Source organism: Maniola jurtina, chromosome 18 (genome assembly GCF_905333055.1).
Source record: "Maniola jurtina chromosome 18, ilManJurt1.1, whole genome shotgun sequence".
NCBI classification, from domain to species: Eukaryota; Metazoa; Arthropoda; class Insecta; order Lepidoptera; family Nymphalidae; genus Maniola; species Maniola jurtina.
This window is the reverse complement of record NC_060046.1, coordinates 3,530,894-3,552,716: the sequence shown is the minus strand read 5'-3', so window position 1 is coordinate 3,552,716 and position 21,823 is coordinate 3,530,894. Positions and strand designations below refer to the sequence as shown.

The 21,823-nt window shown below is 36.7% G+C and overlaps 1 protein-coding gene and 1 long non-coding RNA gene across 5 annotated transcripts in view; one reads left to right on the top strand and one right to left on the bottom strand.

The window, feature by feature from the left end:
• LOC123874467 (furin-like protease 2) overlaps positions 1-21,823 on the top strand; it is a 317,196-nt gene that overhangs the window by 68,656 nt on the left and 226,717 nt on the right. Inside the window, exon 1 of one of the 4 annotated variants that reach the window (XM_045919850.1) lies at positions 8,496-8,888. The exons of the other annotated variants lie outside the window; for them this stretch is intronic. The gene's annotated coding sequence lies outside the window, so the exon portion shown is untranslated. Of the gene's footprint in view, positions 1-8,495; positions 8,889-21,823 lie in introns of those variants that run through there. 4 annotated transcript variants of the gene reach the window in all.
• On the bottom strand, positions 308-6,596 carry LOC123874479. Its single transcript, XR_006797930.1, has 2 exons — positions 6,401-6,596; positions 308-674 (listed from the first exon to the last, which is right to left on the bottom strand). It is a non-coding gene; the product is annotated as an uncharacterized LOC123874479 (long non-coding RNA).

The following is a 21,823-nucleotide window of genomic DNA, read 5'->3' as shown; positions in this document are numbered from 1 at the left end:
GTACACTTCATCAGATTAAAAAAAAACCTTGGATAAACATGTTCCACGTTTTTCTATGGAGCTGCGGCATAATTGACCAACTACGTTTACCCTAGCCCTTACATTTTACAAGGTTATTTTTGCAACTAGCGAAGAAAAAATGATAGTCTGTGACCGCCCTTAAAGCTATTTATACAAGTAGCGAAGAAAAAACGATAGTCTGTAAACACCCTAAAGGCTATTGATATTGTGTAATGGGATACGGGATATGACATTTGTGACGTTTGGGGGTCGGTCAGTGGTGAAGAGATTAAAGAAACACCCCAAAGTCAACACAAGAATTTATTTAGTAGTAAGTAGGTAGGTAGGGTCGTGAGTTTTCGCGGGCGTCACTACAGTCTCTAAGGCTTGCAGTAGGCGGTACTTCCCTGCTGTGCCGTGCGGTGACGTCCCGGAGGTAGCGGGACCCGGCGAGATGGTCTTCGAGGGAGGTGGAATGCGCGCTGGTTGGTGCTCGGTGGCAGGCCGCCGGCCAGGTGCTGAGAGGTCCGTGGCACCAGAAGAGGGTGCCGCGAGGTGCGCCTGGAGGTTCGTGACACCAGGAGAGGGTGCCACGAGTAAGCGTGCCTGGCGTAGACCAAAGGAGCACAAAGAACTTCGAGGGGTACCCGGAATCTTGAGGGTCACAGTGAACCCTGGAACGCACATTCCAGTGGGTGAGCAAAGTTTCTCACTACGCATCCGATCGTGAACCACGCGGTACAAGCAAGCGGAAGCACAGCGTGAGATGGTAGTATGCGTGGTCACAATCAGACGGAGTTACAAGTAAAAGAGTGAAGCTACGTTAACATAGGTACAAAAGAAAAGATCATATTAAATGCAGAAGGCAGCTAGTATAATTGATGATTAAACGAACTTACCTGAAGTGAAGTTCTATCCCAATTATACGAGTTGCTTCGTCCGAAGAGATTAGGTATACATTGTAGTAATACGTCAAAGTATTGCCTTTCTAACCACTTATTTGAAAGCAGAAAATCTGCAGTTCTATTTTTTGTATTTTTTGTTGGTATCACTGGAGCGTTCCCATCTCATTTAGTTGAAAGCCTGCCTGGAACATTAATATTTCACTTATCAGGGGTCCTAGGGCTGGGAGGGACCTAATCTCTTCGGACGAAGCAACTCGTATAATTGGGATAGAACTTCACTTCAGGTAAGTTCGTTTAATCATCAATTATACCTCATTGCTTCGTCCTTTGAGATTAGGTATACATTGTAGATTTTGAAAGATAGTGAAATATTAAAACACTTCTAGGTGTAATAATATTGTATTTATATTATCAATTTTGACAAGCAAAATAAAGCCAAAAATAAATAAAAGATATTATCATAATTACGGTTACTTCATCCGTATTTAAGTAGATACTTAGTGATTTTTATAATCACTGTATTATAAGTAAAAATAAAATACTTTTAAAGCTGCTGATTCAAATTTATTTTACTTAAAATAAATTTTAATCAGCTGCTAATAATAAATAATAATAAATAATAGGAGTGATAGAGCAATCTGATTAGATTGATCACATTGAATACCTCTACGATAAACTCTGGCACACAGCATAGAGTTGCCCACGCTAAGGCCGCTGTATTTCGTATTAGGTATATCAATATTGATACCTTTACTGTGAGCTGCGGAGGTAGCTGCATGCCTGACGGAATAAGCGAAAAAAAAATATATAGAAGTATTATATTTTTATCCACTGACTGATACTGTTCGTAGATACCGATTTATGCGGACTCTTAAATCTTACTATTGTAATGGGGCATTTTTTTTTTTTTTTTATTTCGTAGGGGTTACATTCTATCGATGTATTCTAACAATTTTTCTGCTGGATAAAGTTATCTTCGGTGAATGTTTATTAGAAAGGAACATTTAGGCAAGGTTGAGCTGAATCTGGGTATGACGATCTTGTTAGGTCATGTATTTCGACTGATGTTTGTTAAATTAATATTATTATTAACAATTACACTACGTATCTAAATTAATTTTTAAAATATGGTTTGCACCTTATGTGTAATTATACCAGCATGAGTAATGTGACGTTAATCAAATATTCTAAATTCAAATTGTTATTTGGATTCCAATTAACAAAAATTCTAAAACTATAGACAGATCTCATGGTGTAACAACATCAAATCTTGGGACTGGAGGACGATGAAAAAACAGACGTTACTCTCGAACCTAGGATCAACGATAGAGCTGAGCCATGGCTGTGTTTTATGAACCCATCAAGCTTATAGCCTGACCGGCTAATTCAGATAGACATTTTCATCGGAGTTGACGCTTCATAATATACGATATACCTTTATTTCAGGACACAGAGTTCGTTCTGTCGTGTGCGCCTATTTTTTTTTTTTTTTACAAAAAACTAACCCAACACCATCTTGCGAAGTTGATCATAATATATACAAAGATGACGGTGCTACGCTCCTCTCTACCTAGTAGTACCGTCTTGATAACTTCCATGCAACCAACATAATATGCAATCAACAGGGTGGCTGAAACAGATAATGCATTATCATTATGTCTAAATTGAATTTAGAACCGAACAGAGAAGGCTCTGAAATGGTGGAAACCAGGGGTTTTTTTTTTTTTTTTTTTGATGCAAAAAAAAAAACCAACATGTGGTTGCCCTAAGGCTGGTACTATTTATTTAAATACATGTTCTTCTAGTTCCCGTTTCCCGTTGTTTTTTTTAAACTAATATATGAAGCGAACACAAATCTCCTGTGAGCTTCACAGCATAATTATAGATTTTGATATTCTCGTAAGAAGTGGACATCTAACTCCATCTATATAGTTAAATAGGAAAGAGAGCACTTTATTGTCGTACGCAATAAAATGCCTTTTTTTTTTTTTTTTTATAGATTCCATTTTCTGAAAACCTGAAAGTCCAAAAAAAAAACAGTCAGTAATTTTAGCTACTTCATATGTTTGACAGATTCAAAACTAAACTCAGAATCCACTGGCCATCGGTGGTCTTCTCACAGCGTGTCGCCCCTACCCTATATCGTTAGGATCCGAAAAAAATAAAATAATTCTAGACAGTCTATTTTGTCAAATAGGATTGACTGTCACTTCGATAGATTTTTACCATTATGTAAATAATCCTGCAAAGACTGTGCTGAATGCTGATGTGTCAATGCTGAGCTATCTTAGTGATTTGCATTACACAACAAGATATTTAAAACATCTTTCTGTCCGTTTTTGTAGGTGTACCGTATCTACTTACTAAATCGCGGGCAAGTCGCAGTAAGTCATTAACAACGAGTTTTGTATGTAAATTTAGCTCTTGATTGATTAAATATCATTTTTCTTCAGACGGGTCAACGTATTTTTTTTTTTTTTTTTAAATCAGGTAATTGCAATATTTGCGCACAGTAGGTACTCGGGCTGTACAGCTCTTTTTTACATTGATGATAAATCTTAAGAACTCTAAAGTATTTATTGTTTGTAAAATAATTTTAGATAACCCTGATAAATTTTAAAAATCAACTATATCTTGTAAATATATGTTATGTATATACCTAGTTGACAAGTAACCCAAAAATCTGAGTAAATACATAAATCACCGGCTTTAGTACTCGTAGTTTTGTAAAGACGAGAGGCGGAAAGTATATTCAGACCAAAATAGTAAACCATTAAATTGGAATAATTCTCGTTCATTTTAAATCGTAGATACTTTCTATAGATAGGTAGTAAAATCTTTTATAACTCCTAAGAAATAAATCTAACGTGGCCATCCAACTATTCATTGATGTAGTTGTAATTGACCTTAATGTTGTTATGTAAGCACCCACTCGTTTAAGAATTTTAGACTTATTATAAGTCTGTTATTTCCATTGGATTTATAATAAAAAATGAAAAGAAGGAAACGATCCTTCACACGAATCACATTGTGATAAGTATAACTTCACTAAACATAAAGTCTATGATATTATATTCAGATGATAGGAGGCATGCTGGGTCGTGAGATTAAGATACTGGTTTTAGAAATGGAATCCCGTATCCTCTTACCCACAATAGTATGACTGGGTCATTAATTAATTGCCATTAGTCCTAAAAGTAGAATGAACGTTCCTGCGGAACGTACCGGGTGCAGCGACGAGGGTCCCCGGTGACACTGCCCGCGCCCGCGGCGCGGCGACTGTCACAGCTGCCGTGAGCGCGGTGACTTCATGGGTTCGTACTTCGTATATAATCGTTGCTCTCGCTTGTTGTATTGCCGGGAGCGGATGCTCCTGGTTTAAAGTCTGGATAGGAGCCGGTGTCGGCTTCTGCGTTGCAGGAGGTTTTCTTGCGGGTGGAATTATTCATATCTTGGCACCGGATCATAATATTACAAGCCCGAATGTATCGGCTAGCTTCACGCTGTATAAGACACAGTCTATTTCTGTATGAGCTGATCTTTAATATTTTTCTTTATTAAAAAAGAATATGAAGTTTTTTCTTGTCATAGATTCGTTGTGCTGGGTATCGCACATCAGTCTGGCTGGATCTTTAATAATAATTAATTTACGGACTGATCACTTTATTCTAAAGAGAAAAAATGAGTGAGAGCTTCCTCATGAGCATATCCGATAAAGCGAAGCGAAGACTAGTTTTTTCTTGACGATGGCTTAATTTTATGGTTGACGTGCTTGGCTGCGTTTCGACAACAATCATTGGCACTAACTCGGGTTCGAGTTGTAATCCGTCTGTACAATGGTATTATAATAATTTATAAACAAAAAAGTGTAGGTATTTTAAACCATCTACCCTTAACTTTTCTATCAGTAGCGAAAGGGTACATCCTTATTAGAAGACCGCAACATAAATGTATAAACTATATGAAGGTATGAAGAAGGTATTTAATATGCGTAAATCTCAAATGATCTCATTTTTACTCGATAATAGCACTTGATATCTCATGATTCATGTAGACACATTTCATTCACAAATAATAATCAAAGTAAAGGTAATAATATTCCTTTTTAAATGTATTCCATCACGATAATATTTTCAAAGCTTTCGGAATTCCAAATGATGTGAAGGTAACATCCCCATGAGATGTACACAACACCGATTGGAAATTGATATCATTCCATTAGTCTGATAGGTAACGTTTTACTGTAAATACCTTCATGGTCTGGGCTTCCAAATGACGTGAAGGTTACATCCCCATGAGATGTACACAGCACTATTGGAAAGTGATGTCATATCATCACCAGTGTGATACGGAAATAGTTCTAGCAACTATTCACAATATCAGCATTTCACTGTTAAATACCTTCATGTTCCGGGATTCCAATTAACGTGAAGGTCACATCCCCACAAGATGTACACAACACAATAGGAAAGTGATGTCATATTCTCAGTGTGATACGGAAATAGTCCTTGCAACTATTCACAATATCCCAAGAAATAAATAACATTTCACTGTAAACACCTTCATGTTCCGGGATTCTAATTGATGTGAAGGTCACATCCCCACAAGATGTACACAACACAATAGGAAAGTAATGTCGTATTTTATTAGTGTGATATGGAAATAATCCTAGCTTTCACAATATCCTTAGAAGTAGGCAACATTTCACTGTAAATACCTTTTTATTTCGGGATTCCAAGTGACGTATCATATATATCATATCACTAGTTTGATTCGTAAACAGTCCCAGAAGCTATTCATAATATGTTTAGAATTAGGTAACACGTCTTCACTGAAATACCTTATGGTCCGGAATTCCAAATCACGTGAAAGTAACATCGCCATGTTGTCATATGTCAAGGTAACATCGCAATGTACAAAACATTAATTGCATAGTGATATCATATCACCAGACACTATTATAATAAAACCTTATAACATAAAAATATGTAACAAATAAATAAATAAATAAATCACTATCGTTTTGGTGACTACGCTTTTGTAACGTTTTTTAAAACTTGAATAACGTGGTGATCGGCGAGGCACTAAAACGCGAATGAGATGGGAACGCTCCAGTGATACCAACAAAAAATACAAAAAATAGAACTGCAGATTTTCTGCTTTCAAATAAGTGGTTAGAAAGGCAATACTTTGACGTATTACTACAATGTATACCTAATCTCAAAGGACGAAGCAATGAGGTATAATAATTTACAAAGTAAGTAGCTAGGTATGTTATATTATCGAGGTGAAATACTAACTATTAAAGGGCTATTATAGGTCTAATGTAATTTGAAAAAGATTAAATGATTATTTTAACAAAAAGAAAAGCTTGCATTGGCTAAATACAATAAAATATGGTAAAATGATTTTCTAAAGAACAATGCAAGGTCATCCATGACACGTGGGTTAGCTACGAAATAAAACTATCCTACGGCGAATAATTCAGTACTTACCCGTATAACGGGTTTACAAGATCACAGGAGTAGTTGGTAGTGCAGGTAAAGGGATATTGTGTTCCTGAATATCCAACAGGAACACTTTATCTTTTTTTTTAAAAAGCAGACTCCACGCGTCGGATCGTGAAAACGATTCCCGAGTGCTCACTCGCCATTCTGCGCACGCGCCGCGCGGCAGAGGTGCCCTCCTGCTTCAAGCGGCTGCACGAAACAACTAGTCTAGAACGCAGTCGTGGCGGGTAACATTGTCCGTCAGAATTGTCAAGCGTCGAATTATTTATTTAAAAAAATGTAACGCCTTCACAACGTTACACATTATGGCACCTCTCTGTCAGTGGTAATTTTTCCTATACCTTTTAATAGTTTTTTGAAAAAGTGCATAAATAAGATAATCAAGTGGGCGCAATAAATCACATAGTAGATATGAAATAGCGCATACCGTGGAGTGTATCGGAGGCACGTTTCGGTATTTGTTCCGTCTCCCCCACTTGGCGCGCTTGGCGATTGCCCAACTCCTGATTATGTGTTACGTTCAAATTGATATTGGCGATTGTGTCTCTACTGAAAGTCAACTGTCTGTAATGCCGGGTTTCCATTATTCTATTCAAGTAAACTATTAAGTTTATTTCAGCGTTGAAATGGAATGGACGACGACGTCTACATTATTCCAGTAATTTATAGGGTGTTACTGGATTCCGTACAGTATACGGGAATCACAGCGCTGTTCACATTATTCCCGTAGCAATCCATCGCTGGATCGGAATACTATTGGAATAGTTTGAACTCGATAAAGTGAGACTACTTGGCGTATTAAATCACACAGTACCTAAATGAAATATAGTGCATGCCGTGGAGTGTATCGGAGGCACGTTTCGGTATTTGTTCCGTTTCCCCCACTTGGCGCGCTTGGCGATCGCCCAACGCCTGATTATGTGTTACGTTCAAATTGATATTGGCGATTGTCTAACCTACCTTTAAAAGTCAACTGTCTGTAAAATAGAGTAACTCAATAGGAGACATTGAAAATTTATTGGCAAAATTTTGGTATCCACTTTAGTTAGACAGGCAGACTTTGTCAGCCTGGATTAAGACTATTGAAAATTTATTTTCTGGGATAAAAATTGTATATGTCACTCGCCTAGACTTTAATGTAAAATTCACGTCCAACAAACAAACACACATCTGCATTTATAATATGGTAGTGATTATAACAGTGGTGTAATAAAGCAATTAACAGGTTACCTACAAGGCGGAAGTTTTGATATCTATAACAAAGGCTAACAAGTTGTAGCGCAACTAATATTAATTAACTAGATGAATTATTATTAAGACTAAGATAGCAGACGCAAATAATTATTTCGTGTGCCCTGGAGGTTTTCAAAATATTTTGTTCAGCTTTTCTATTGATTAATTATAATATGATCGAAGCAGAAGCCTGTCAGCTATGTTGACGATAGTGACCATTTGTTAAAGTAATCCTTATTTTAATCGGCAGCGGTTAATGTATAGGGTCTTGGACTGTAGTAATAAAATGATGTGATGTTTTGTATAGCGGTAGTTTATGGGGCTAAAATTCATTAATAAAGAGATAAATTTAATAAAGAACATGATTTTTCTTTAATTTCCTTTAACGGTGAAGGAAACATCGTGAGGAAACGATCAATGTGAGGAAATCTGCGTCCTTGAGAGTTCTCTATAATGCTCTCAAAGATGTAAGTCTGCAAATCTGCATTTGGGCAGCGTGGTGGACTGTAGAGTCTGTAGATCGGGCACAACGTGCGACCGAAGTGCGCCAGACACCCAGGTGGTGAGCGTGAAATTGCTTACGGTGGCGTGCGGTGCGGTTGTCGAAAAAGGAGGGTGGAATGAGGTCAAACAACTCTTCAGGGTAAAAGTTTATAGCCGGCGATGGTGATGATGAGCTCTATCATCCTCACAATTCACAATAACTTCGCTGCAAGGCTGCGTCTGATAGTTTATATAACAACCAGCAACCGCCTAAGCTGCAAAGGTCATGGTTTGGTTACGCAAACCCAAGTCGGCTGTTTGTGTCAGTGAGTTTGGTTACACGCATAAATGAAGTTGAAAAGTGAACGTTCACACGTGACTTGCCGCTAGGTTCTTTATAGTGGTATTTAGTGTCTCTGTGATACGGACGTTTAAATTGTTATAGCGCTTGAACGTGATTTATAAAGTACCTAGAGGTGTTTTTATTGAGATCTTCAACGTGCGCGTGAGTTGTTTTATCACTCGATTGTATTAAATAAAAGCAACGGACGTTTTGTCTTGTTACGAGTACGATCGGACGTGTACGTGTGTTTTTGGTTATAATATAAAACTTGAATTTCTTTATAGTATTGTGATTCGTTTTTAAATCAGTGAGGATATAGGAAGAGTTTGGTGCAAGTGTTGTGTTCTGGTGTGCAGTGCCGATATTTTTGATATTTGGATTATTTTTCTTACGAGGAGAATACTTTTTTGCAAGGTAAATTGAATTATTATGAGCGTATTATTTTTTAATGGTCTTTTTTCTGTTAGATTTTTTTAACCCTAACTTTACCTCAGTACTGTATTGTACGAATCATAAATCAGCGGAAAAATAATTATGTATCCATGTGACTTTTCATATTTGAATTAAGTAGATAAGAATTTCTTATTAAAAAAAATCCTCGTCAAAATTAAATTCAGTAAAGAATTGTCGTAAATGTCCATATTCCTATGATCTAGAATTCTTCTTATTTCAATAATTAATTGGTCGGTAAATGATTCAAATAAGATTTATTTTTCTTTATTTTTTTCCAGTTCATTTTGAATCTTTTAATAAAATACCACTTGTTAGGTAATCAGTAGCAGTGAGTTTAATAAAATAAATTAAAACTAAGTTATACTAGACTAGCTTTATGCGACTACGTCTGCGTGGACTACCTCAATTTCAAACCCCTATTTTACTCCATTTGGTTTTGAATTTTCTATAATCCTTTTTAACCCCCGACCCAAAAAGAGGCTGTTATAAGTTTGATGTGTGTGTATCTGTGTATCTGTCTGTGGCATCGCAGCTCCTAAACGAATGAACCGATTTTTTAGTTTTTTTGTTTGAAAGGTGGCTTGATCGAGAGTGTTCTTAGCTATAATGCAAGAAAATCGGTTCAGCCGTTTGAAAGTTATCTCTTTTCTAGTTTTCTTATGGAGGTTTTTGTGTCGGGGGTTGTTTAAATTTTGAGTTATTTAGCGGATGTCTATATCATAATAACTATCTGCATGCCTTTCAGCCTGATCCGTACAGCAGTTTAAGCTGTGCGTTGATATGTGAGTCAGTCAGTCAGTCGATTTGTCCTTTTATATATCTAAGATTTAAAAAAATTCAAGCACTGAGTGGAATGGCTAGGAATAGATCCGATTTGTGTCTAACTTGGAATACATTATTTTCTAAGGTAACATTTTCGTGTTTGGTACAGTGCCAAGTAATGCATACGTTTTCCCCGCGCGCCACTAAATTAATATCAAACGTGGTTTATCCACTTCACTGGCTAAAGCCTTGGACACATAATACGCGGAACGGCGATACGCCACTGCATCATTGCCTCATGTCCAACCGGCTTCTTAGAGCCAATGCATTATCCATGTCCTTATCATATCCATATCATTGACTAAAGCCTTGGATACACAGTAGGCGGAACGGATCATTGCCACTTGTTCAGCCGGCCTTTTAGAGCCGACGTATTAATTATCCACTTCACTGTAGCTAAATCCTTGGACACACAATTCGCGGAACGGTGATACGCAACTGTATCATTGCCACTGGTCCAACCAGCTTCTTAGGGCCGATGCATAATCTACTTCACTGACTCAGGCCTTGGACACACAATACGCGGAACGGTGATACGCAACTGCATCATTGCCACTGGTCCAACCGGCTTCTTAGGGCCGACGCATAATCCACTTCACTAGGTGAAGCCTTGGATACACAGTACACGGAACGGCGATACGCGACTGCTTCATTTCCACTTGTCCATTCGGCTTCTAAGTTTAAAGTTACCAAGTCTTTAAAGTTAGATAAATTTACCTACTTTGAACATACTGTATATGGAGTCCATGAGCTTGCTTGCATACGGAAAAGCCTAAAGGAAGGATAAAAATAATACTTAATTATTTCTGTATGTATTTGGTATTTCCTGGCTGGTATCTACTCATAATTATTACGAACAGTATTGAATTCGTCTTATTTATTTGTAGGTAAATAATAATTACCCAATTAATTTTATTACATATTTACCATACTGTTGTCTCTATCCGTACTTCCATATTATAATAGGTACATATTATAAATAATGCGAAAGTGGAAATTTGGTATAGAGAGAAATCTTGCATCCCGGGGACAAACCTAGGCCACTTTTTGTCCCGGGAAATTCCCAAAGAGTGCCCGTGGTTATGCGAGGTGGATAGACGGAACCACATTTCCCCTAGGGTGGCTGTTTTAGGGTTGATCTACGGAATAAGACATCCACGCAGATGCAGTTGCGAAATAAACTCTTTTATTAACATAATAAATAGATACATCATCATTAAAATACGTTAACGGCCGAAAGTATTAGGTGTCAAAATTAATCGAAAATGTAAAATTCAATAGTTTGTTTAATTTTACTCATTTGGTGCATTATTTCAATGTAATAAGCATCTTAATTCGATATCATTCAACGTATTGGATAACCCACTAGCGCTGTTTTATTTACAGTGCTCGCTGCAGTAAATACTGTTCAGTCTCTTTACAAGATAGATATAGAGAGATAGAAACTTCATTGTACACAAAACATGAAAAATCGCTCAAGTGCGAGTTAGATTAGCACTCGAAGGGTTCCGTAACTTTTAACTTTAAACTTTTTTCCGTAACGGTTAACTCTTTTTTTTTATTATTTGTTGGTGGCAAAAGTAATACACATTCTGTGAAAATTTCAACTCAGTATATTACGGTTCAAGAGGTACAGCCCGCTGACAGATGGACGGACGGACAGCGAAAGTTTAATAATAAATTAGCAATCTCCACCAGGCAACCTTTGGTGAGAAAATAGAGTTTACACCGAAAGTCCTTTCGTACATATTGTCCCCGATTTAACCCCCTTAGGGGTAGAGATTCCAAAAATCCTTTCTTTGTGAGTGCCTACTTCATAAATGAATTAAGATTACTATCAAAATTTCAAGTTTTTAACCCCAAGGATTTGGTGGTGCGTTGATAGTTCAGTCAGTCAGTCAGTCGCCTTTTCCTTTTATATAATTATTATTAATTAGATCATATGCAATTTGCCTTTCACCAATCTTGTTACCTTATATGAATAAACTACACAGATTACAGATGTTCGAAATTCAATGGAAAACTTAAACTTGTTCTGATAGAGGTGTAATAAGTTTTTAATGAGAGCTCAGTTACCGTTAATAGTTATTTGATCTGTTTTGGATACAAATAGGTTAACTACCAAACTAATAATAACTATCAAAATTCAATAAATTGTTTGCTAATTCTTGAATAGCGTGCAGCTTCTATTTCACTTAATACTTGTTTCTGATAGTATTATAGGTAAAATTGTAGTTTGGATTTAATTCTAGAGTGTACCTCTTACGAGATATTAATCAATTGTTAGTTAAAATAGCTAAAATAATAGTTAAAATAATAGTTATTTTGTACATAACTGGAATCAGCTCCCACCTTTTGTGTCCCTTCGTCCCAAATCTCAATACGATATAGGACTATTCAAGGTAATATTAAGTATTCAAAGTAATATTCAAGGTAATATTCAAGGTAAAGATTAATCAAATTAGTCTTAATTCAAATCTTTTTTTTAAATTTTGATAATCTTATTTAGTTAATAGCGACCCGTCCCGTAGCTTATTGTAATTTTCGTAGGGATCTCTATTTTTTTTTAAAAATAAAATATAGCCTATATCGCTCTGGAATAATTTGGCTTTGAACTGGTGTAAGAATTTTTGAAATCAGTTCAGAAGTTCCAGAGATTACTCCCTTAACCCAAACTTACAAACTTAACCTAATTTATTGTTAAGTATAGATTAATTAATTATTATTATTTACCAATTGGTTTGTAGTTGTTACTAGTATTGCATAAAAGCAACGAGAGTTTAAATATCCTATTTAAGTACTAGTTCTCGCTACAGTATTGCCAAGTAAAAGAAATTGCAGCTGTGATTATAGCACATTCCAGTAATTTCAACAATTTATGAGGTATAAGAAGTGTTTTTATTGCTGTTAATTGTGGTGTTAAAACTCGTTTGAACGTTCAAAAGGTTTCCAATGTTCAATGTTTATTGTTGTTGCTCTTATGTAATGTTTTTTATTGCAATGTCTCTAGTTAATTGTAACGTTCAAGGTTTCTCGTTTGATGGAGTCGTGACTATTGTGATATTTAAACAAAAACTACTTAATTGAATTGATTTATTGTAAATGGACATCCAAAAGTATGTTTCGAATTTTTTAATAAGACAGAAATCATGATCTAAACACGTATAAGATAATTACTATACCTATTCAGTCTTCACGTACGCGTACGCGCGTACGCGTACGTCAAGACTGAATACGCGCATACGTCACTGCCGCGCGGCAGTGACGTACGCGCGTCGCGGCTGGAGAGAATATCGTGCGGGGCGCTGACGCGACGCGCAGTTCAGCTGCAGTTCAGTTCAAGTGCGTGGGCACCTTTAGACGGACTATAAAATGACTTACTTCATTCAGTGTTAGCAAATTACCCAGCAGATACATAGTTTGGAAATTAGAAATTCTTAATTGCTCTTGCCAGGAATCGACCGCGAAACTTATCAGTTCGCCAGGGTGGTCGTCAAAAAATTTATCGGAATACCAAAATTTAGTGCAAATTGACTTAGTGCGAACAAGGACACTGCATCTACGATACAATATTCGGGCCGCAGTCCAAACTGGCGTGCCAATTCTACGACATGGCCTCTCAAATCCCATTAATACCTCGACCGTAATCGTTAGCTCTAAAACGAGATCCACCTTTAGTTTCACCAGAGTGAACTAGAGTGAGGGAATGGGAGGGAACATGGAGGGAGCTCTCGGTTTGGTCCTGAATCGACGATATGTCAAATATAAGGCTACAGTAACGTGAAATCATAGAGAAATAGGGCTGTAATAGGGCCGTGCGTTTGACGCAGGTCAAATGTACTAACATTTGATCACCATTTGACGCCTGTTAGTGACGTCGACGCCTCGACATTTTGTTTGAAGTTTCTTAACTGTCGTGAACTGTGGCAGTATAGTTACAGATAGATTGATTGCTTATACAACAAGTGTAAATTAAAAAATTATAACACCCCCAACAAGTGAAGGTTACAGTAACTAGAAAAGAGCTGATAACTTTCAAACGGCTGAACTGATTTTCTTGGATTATGGCTAAGAACACTCTCGATCAAGCCATCTTTCAAACAAAAAAAACTAAATTAAAATCGGTTTATTAGTTTAGGATCTACGATGCCACAGACACACAGATACACATGTCAAACTTATAACGCCCCTCTTTTTGGGTCGGGGGTTAAAAATACTGTCTCAATATTTATGTACGTGATGATTAAGTTTTTTATTATAGACATCGTCCAAGTATAGACATTTGTTTGTCTGTAAGCTGCGAAAGTAGCAACTTTGTTATTTCTGTCAAAAGATACCATACAACTTAAGTCAAGTAACAACGTTGCTAAGTAACTTATTGACAGTATAGTTACAGATAGATTGATATTAATTATTAATTCGGCCTTTCGATTATTATTTTTAAAGTCGAGGATACAACGTAGCTTACATATTGCAAATTCAAATAGGTGCGGTCAACAGCCATCAATCATTTAAGCAAACTTTGCAATCCTACTGATATTATTGCAAACTAATCGCACAAAAGAGACGAAGCCACGCATGTTACATAAAGCCAAATCAATCATCCGTGAAGCGGAATAATCGATCTGTATTATGAATTAAACCGTTTACGTAAGAGGCATACTAATAAGGCTTCAAAGGTTAAGGTACTCGTATTTATAGCAAGATAGACTTGTGCTTGACGACAATCATGCCCAATAATCACACTAATATCACACTATAATATTATAAAGGCGAAAGTTTGTATGTGTGTGTGTGTGTGTGTGTGTGTGTGTGTGTGTGTGTGTGTGTTTATGTTTATTACTCCTTCACGCAAAAACTAGTGGACGGATTTGGCTGAAATTTGGAATGAAGGTACATAATATCCTGGATTAGCACATAGGCTACTTTTTATCCTGGAAATTCAAAGAGTTCCCACGGGATTTTGAAAAACCTAAATCCACGCGGGCGAAGTCGCGGGCATCGGCTAGTAAGCAATAATGTGCGGTCTAGGTTGGAGTGCGCTTGCCTAGAAGATGCCTGCCGCGGTGATGGCTGATATGAAAAACCGGTAAAGTGCGAGACGGGCCTCGCTATTTTAGGGTTCCGTACATTATTATGAATATCAAATTTTAATGTATGAAAAATTCATTTTCCGAGCTAGATCATCGCAATAAACCGTGAAAAAAAAACTCAACAAGTGTAAATTAAAAATTTATAACACCCCCGACAAGTGAAGGTTACAGTAACTAGAAAAGAGCTGATAACTTTCAAACGGCTGAACCGATTTTCTTGGATTATAGCTAAGAACACTCTCGATCAAGTCACCTTTCATACACAATAAACTAAATTAAAATCGGTTCATTAGTTTAGGAGCTACGATGCCAAAACTTATAACACCCCTCTTTTTGGGTCGGGGGTTAAAAATGTTCGCTTGTACCTATTGGTCACAGCTTACAAACTATTTTATGAATCGCGGTATTCAGTATTTGTTGTTTAAATATGTTGGTACATAATATGTATACCGAAATTACATATTCCTAACCAGTTAAGTTTTTGAGATAGCCCCCGTCACATAAATGATCTAAAACTGACTGACCAAGGACACCAGATGAGGTACCCTTCATAGAGCTGTATACATTTTGTTTGTAGCGCGACTGATTGCCACCACTGGTTTCCTAGTGAGATACTGCCCTTACTGGCGGCAATGAACTCATACGGACTTAATTATTAAAATTAATTATTAAAAGCCAGGTAGTCTAGTCAGAGACTTGAAAATGAACCAACGGATTGCACCAAAATACACTTACCTTATTTACTAAATGCCTGAGTGCCCGTTCTAGTAGAGCGGACGGGGCGAGGCGTGCAGCATTCATCTCAATCACATATTCATACACACAAGCATCCTGTGCTTAGGATGAGATTCTACATCTCATCAACTTTGATAGAATTGTAGCGTCGCTCGTAACACAAACACAAAATGCCAGAAAAAAATGGACTTAACAGGGCTCTCTCCGTCACTTACTCCATACAATCGTAGTTCCAATTTCATTTGAATATTAAGCAACCAAAGTCTATGAAATTTTGCAGACATATTCTAGAAACTAATATCTGTGCCTGTGGTGTTTTAGATTTTTCTAAAAATATGTAGTTTTAAAATTACAGGGGCTCAAAGATTTGTATGTGAATTTTTAAGACCGCGTAACTTTGAAACCGAATATTTTAACAGAAATCTGAAAAACCACAGGCATAGATATATTAGATTCTAGAATATGTCTGCAAAATTTCATGGACTTTGGTTGCTTAATATTCAAATGAAATTGGAACTACGTTTGTATGGAGCGAATGACGGAGAGACCCCTCTTAAATCACTGGCTCGATTGCGGTAGAATGAAAGCTACAATGTCTTGATCGCAATCACCTCTGATTGGTTGACGCTCGCTCACTATTGGCTACAATGCGTGGTTGCAACAAGAATAAAATGATTTTAGCCAATAACAACAATTGCCATTGTACTATTAAATAATAATAATTAATGCAGGTTTTACGGAATCGAGCTACACGTTTATATAAAGTCAAAAACTCAGTACCATCGATTTTAAATTCGCAATGTTTCGCATGGTGTGCGGATTTTAGGCCGCAGCCCTGTGCGAGCTGAATTGCACTTTACTTACTGCGTCAAAACAAGAATCGCTATTCATTTAATAGTATATTTCATTACAAGTGCGGAAAGGCTGTCATTGCAAAGAGTTCCGACAAATGTCTACCCGAGCCGAGGCGTAGCTGAAGGCGAGGGTTGACAGTCGGAACGAGTTGCAATGACGGTTCCGCACGTGTACTGAACGACTATTTTTAATACAGTTGCGAAAAAATGAAGCAATTTAATAAAATAATAAAAACACAATAAACTCAACTAACTTAATTTAATTTAATTTAAAACTACTTTATTTTTAATAGATATAAAAAACTAGGGTCGAAATTACTCATTTTTGGCAACCAACAACTAAACTCGCAAAGAAAATTTCTGAAAAATGGCGCCAACCGTAGAATATAAGCAGAGTTTTTTTTTCTTCACCCATTCTGGTAGGCAAAGGGAACTATGCCCATACAGCCAAGTCTTCAGTAGAAGTTTTTTATTGATATGAAATGAAAATGAAATTTAATGAGATGAAATGAAATGAAACCTAACCAAACTCATTCAATCAAATCATTAAATCTGATATTGAAACAAATTAGTAGCTTCTTATTAGAAATACGTATTTGCATGAATCATAAAAACTTCTATGATTTTTTTTAGTAAAAACTTCATGGTTGGTTTTTCTTTTTAATATTTTGACAGTTGGGAAAGAAAAAGCACGAGTGCGGGAAAGGTAAAGAAAAAGCACGAGTATGTAATAGCCCACATCCCGAACGCTATACGTTCCTGCAATACGCCACTTTTTGAGCAACTGTATTAAAAAAGTCTTTGCAAAGTGATCCTACTACATCGAAGGTACTATTAAGTATTCTATGGTCGTATTTCTCACGTAACACTTCGTCAGTTAGAGAAGTAATTTTAGTAAAAAAAATACAGTAGTTAGCGAGTATCGACACGCGATTCCAGCTTTAGGCAAATGTTTGAACAGATTATGAATAAGTTTGCCGCCGCAAGAAATTACCGTTCAATGAGTCGACACGCGAAGCTATTGGGAATTAGGCTGTTCACTAACTCTACTATTTTATTATTACCTACTTCATAGCTTATTGGGATTAATATTTACTAACCTAGGATTTTACAGAATTTATGGATGTTTTATCGAATCCTTATCATAATAAGATTATAACATGGGCGGGCATTCAAGGGGCGGATCAACAAATTCCTGAAAGGCCGGCAACGCTTTGGCGGTTCCTGTGCAAATGAAAATGGGCAGCGGTAATCACTTAACATCAGGTGACCCGCATGCTCGTTTGCTCGCTATTTTTATTAAAAAAAATCTCAACCCATTGTTGGTTCACCGGCAATTGGTTAAATAGAACGGCAAAAAAAAAAATATATAATACTGAGATCTATTCTGGTTCGTTTAGTATAATTGCAAACCCTCTTTCAATAAAGGGAACATGTTTGGACGAAGAAGAATTGGTTATTTTATGTCCAGTTATTTTTTGAAAGGCTTTGAAGTTATATTCGTCAGTAAAACGTCCGTGAAAAGTCAACATGATTAAAAGTTAGTAAAATAATTTACCGCGAAAATTGGGGCCACATTTTACTCTTCGAAATATTTATTATTCGCGAGTCTCGTTAAAACTTTTTACGAAGGAAATCCGAAAAGAATGTCCTATTGTAGTACGTCTTTCCAAATTTATTCAAAGTTTGTCTAAAAGGTAGCATTCCGGACTACACGGATCACTTGAAAGGATCCTTGAAGAATGTTTTCCAAAAAGGCCGTATTTGATGGTGTCCTAAAATAGCAGGGGCCCCAAAGTTATAAGAATGTCTCATTAGATGTCACACTGGATAGTTTGGCTCGTTACGTCCCAACCCTAACCCTATCGGATAACATAAGTGATTTTCTCATCGATTAAACGAAGTTCTTCATAAATATTGGAATTGTTTGAGTTGGTCGCTCGGACACTCTCTTTGTGCTGGCACCAAATTTTTCTTGAGGATTTCAAATTTATTGTTAACTCTGTAGAGTTTCGTGATGGTTGAAAATACAAACTGGAAAAGAGTAAAATAGTATTGTAGATACTTTCTGCATTCGTTATTGGCATATCTTTAGGTACCTACATTTTACTGTAAGTACGTTAATCTTATTATTATTATAGGAACTTACATTTGTTTAGCGTCTAAGTATCTATCCTAATTAGACAGTTAACGTTCGCGTTACTTCTTAGATCTTAGATCTTAATATGCGAACTCCAATTGTGCCAACATGACGGCAAGGGACAGATTTTAGTAAACTGTATGTACTTTCAGAAAACTGTAACATTTTACCTTATTCAACTACCCGCATTATGTTACTTTTAACACGCCTAGTGTTTTATCGGTGTTTTATCATTATTTATAGAAAATCTGCATGAGGGTGATATTCAAACGCAGTGCGCGCGTTATTGAAATCGTGCTCAAATGCAATAGGCGGGCTACACATTGATTTGAATATCAAACAAAAGTAAGCAATCGAATTATTTCAATACCGTGCACAATCATATTCGAAATTGCAGCCAGTATTTGCTGTGTTTTGAAGTGTAATAGATAAGTAATAATATCGTCCATTTGTTCCGTACTTATTGTGAAAAGTTACAAGAAATATTTTGGGATATTAAGTTATCATAAAACTTTTAACCTGTAAGCCTGCGGATTTTCCAGATTTTTCTCAAAGGTGTGTGAAGTCTGCCAATCCATAATTGATCAGCGCGACGGACTGTGGACTCTTCTTATTGTGAGATCTAATGTTCATAGTAGTGGGCCATTGGGTGGTTTTATGAATGTTCTCAATTAAATATTTCTGCGTAGGTAGTAATTAATATCTTCAGTTGAATCTGTTGAGGGTACGTAATAATATAAATACGAAATAATATAAATATGACAGTGTGGATGTTTTGATGTTTGGATGTTTGTTACCCAATAACGCAAAAATGGTTAAACGGATCTGGATGAAATTTGGAATGTAGATAGATTATAACCTGGATTAACACATAGGCTACTACTACTACTTTTTATCCCCGAAAATCAAAGAGCTCCCGCGGCATTTTGAAAAATGTAAATCCACGCGGATGAAGTCGTGGGCATCAGCTAGTAAATATATAAAAGGAAAAGGTGACTGACGGACTGACTGATCTATATCAACGCAGAGTTCGAACTATGGACGGATCCGGCTGAAAATTGGCATGAAAATAACTATTGATATGACGTAGACATCCGCTACGAAAGGATTTATGAAAATTCAACACTTAAAAGGGTAAAATAGGGGTTAGAAATTTGTGCAGTCCATGCACTTTGCATAAGCTAGTTAAATTCAAAAAACAACTTTCAATTTAAGATTTCACCGAACTTGTACTTTTGGTCTAATTACAACTCTTCAATTAGGTTCAAACGTGCTTCCAAGTCGAGAAGCTTAGCTGTTTAGCGTCTAGTGTCTCTCGCAACTTGGTTCGGTCTAGAATCTAGATATTTTCAATTCGAAATCCCCACATTGACCGCAGTATCTCACGTCTTGGTGCTTAACTATTTAAGAGCTTTCGTCTTAACGGGGCGGTCTGTTATTATTAAAGTATCCTTATAGTGGGCGTTTTGCCATAAACTTGTCATTTTCGTGTTGCAGGTTAAGCACAATTTATTCCTCGTTGAAACAACTTCTACTGTTCTTTAATTGTATATTTCTTTATCTCTTTCGCCGCAAAATGAATGGGAACTTACGTTAGTAGCTTTTGTCCATCTATGGCATCGTAGTTTCTAAAATACTATAATTTTAATTTCTATAATGTGATTATATCTATCATCATCATGATCAACCCATTCGCCGGCCCACTACTGAGCTCAGGTCTCCTTTCAGAATTAATGAGAAGGATAAGGGCCGTAGTCCGGCACACTGTCCAAGTGCGGATGGACAGACTTCGAGAACATTCTGGAGAACTCTCAGGTATGCAGGTTTTTTCACGATGTTTACTTCACGGTTAAAGCAATTGCTTAAAACGCACATAACTCCAAAAAGTTGCGTGCGTGCCCGGGATCAAACCCCCGACCTCCCGAATAGGAGGCAGGTGTTTTAACCACTAGGTTATCACGATCGAAGAGTGTATGAAGCTGTTGTTACCTAAATAAAACTGTTACGTGAAGTGCCATCAACACTAGATAAGTTTCGTCCAAGTTGTACCTCTACTCGTTCGTAGAATACATCGGTACTCGCCTTACTATAATGGCAAACAATAAGCAGGTAACAGTTAGGGTTAATGTGTTTATGGCGTAACTTATACCATCTTATACTGCAGGATTTCGTGCTATTAATTCGAATGGGTTAGGAGAATTTACTGTAAGGGTAATGATCTCTTTTCACTCTTGGGTGTACTAGGGTTAATCACTGTACTAAACATTGAAGACGAGCTATCATATTTAGATATTTTTTGTTCTTGAAAAATTAGCTCTTTACAAAGTAACAGTAATAGCAAAGCAAATTCTTGCGCTTTATTTATTTTTGATGCTTCACAAATGGCTGACGACCTAATATTATGGCTCCTTCTTCTTTGTCGTGTAACTCTTGGCAGAGCGGTCGTGGTCATCATGAAGCAACGTCTTTGAAGGCGATGTTACACGCCTCACGAGCACGCCTCACTATTATGGCTCCAACCAAGTTCATTTGCAATTCTAAGTATATTTTTGAGAAATTATTTGTGTTTGATAACCATTAAGTTTTTTTAGTAAAAATATCGTCCTTTTATGCAAATATTCTAAATTTAGTTTAGAGAAAAAACATCAGAATCGACGACGCCATTGTGTGCTAAATTTAAATAACTTTGAAAAATCTCTGATAGAAAAATGTGAAATTTGAAAAAATATTTACTTTAGCTCAACCGTGGATCCGCTTTGCGATCATCCGAGGTTTATTGTATATCCCAACGCTCCGATCGGGTAATCAGTTTACTCTACCCACTAGGAACATAAATTTCCTCTGCATTTTCTTTTAATCTATTTCGTTATTTATTGTCACGGAGGGGAAAATAAATATAAAGCTCTTTTAGGCCTTACATTTTTTGTCATAACCTTATGCGTCTAATAGACTATAGACAAACAAACAGACGGACGGACAACGGAGGCTTAATAATAAGGTCCCGTTTGCACTTTTTGGGTACGGAAACCTTAGTCCGCGTGGACTACACTAATTTTAAACCCCTCTTTTGCTCCATTAGGGGTTGAATTTTCTAAAAACCTTTCTTAACGGTTGCCTAGTGCCTACGTCATAGCTATCTGCAGGTCTTTCAACCCTATCCATCCAGTAGTTTGAGCTGTGCGTGGGTCAATCAGCCAGTCAATCAGTTCACCTTTTCTATATTTATTTAGATTATAAATCCAAAAGAGTGTC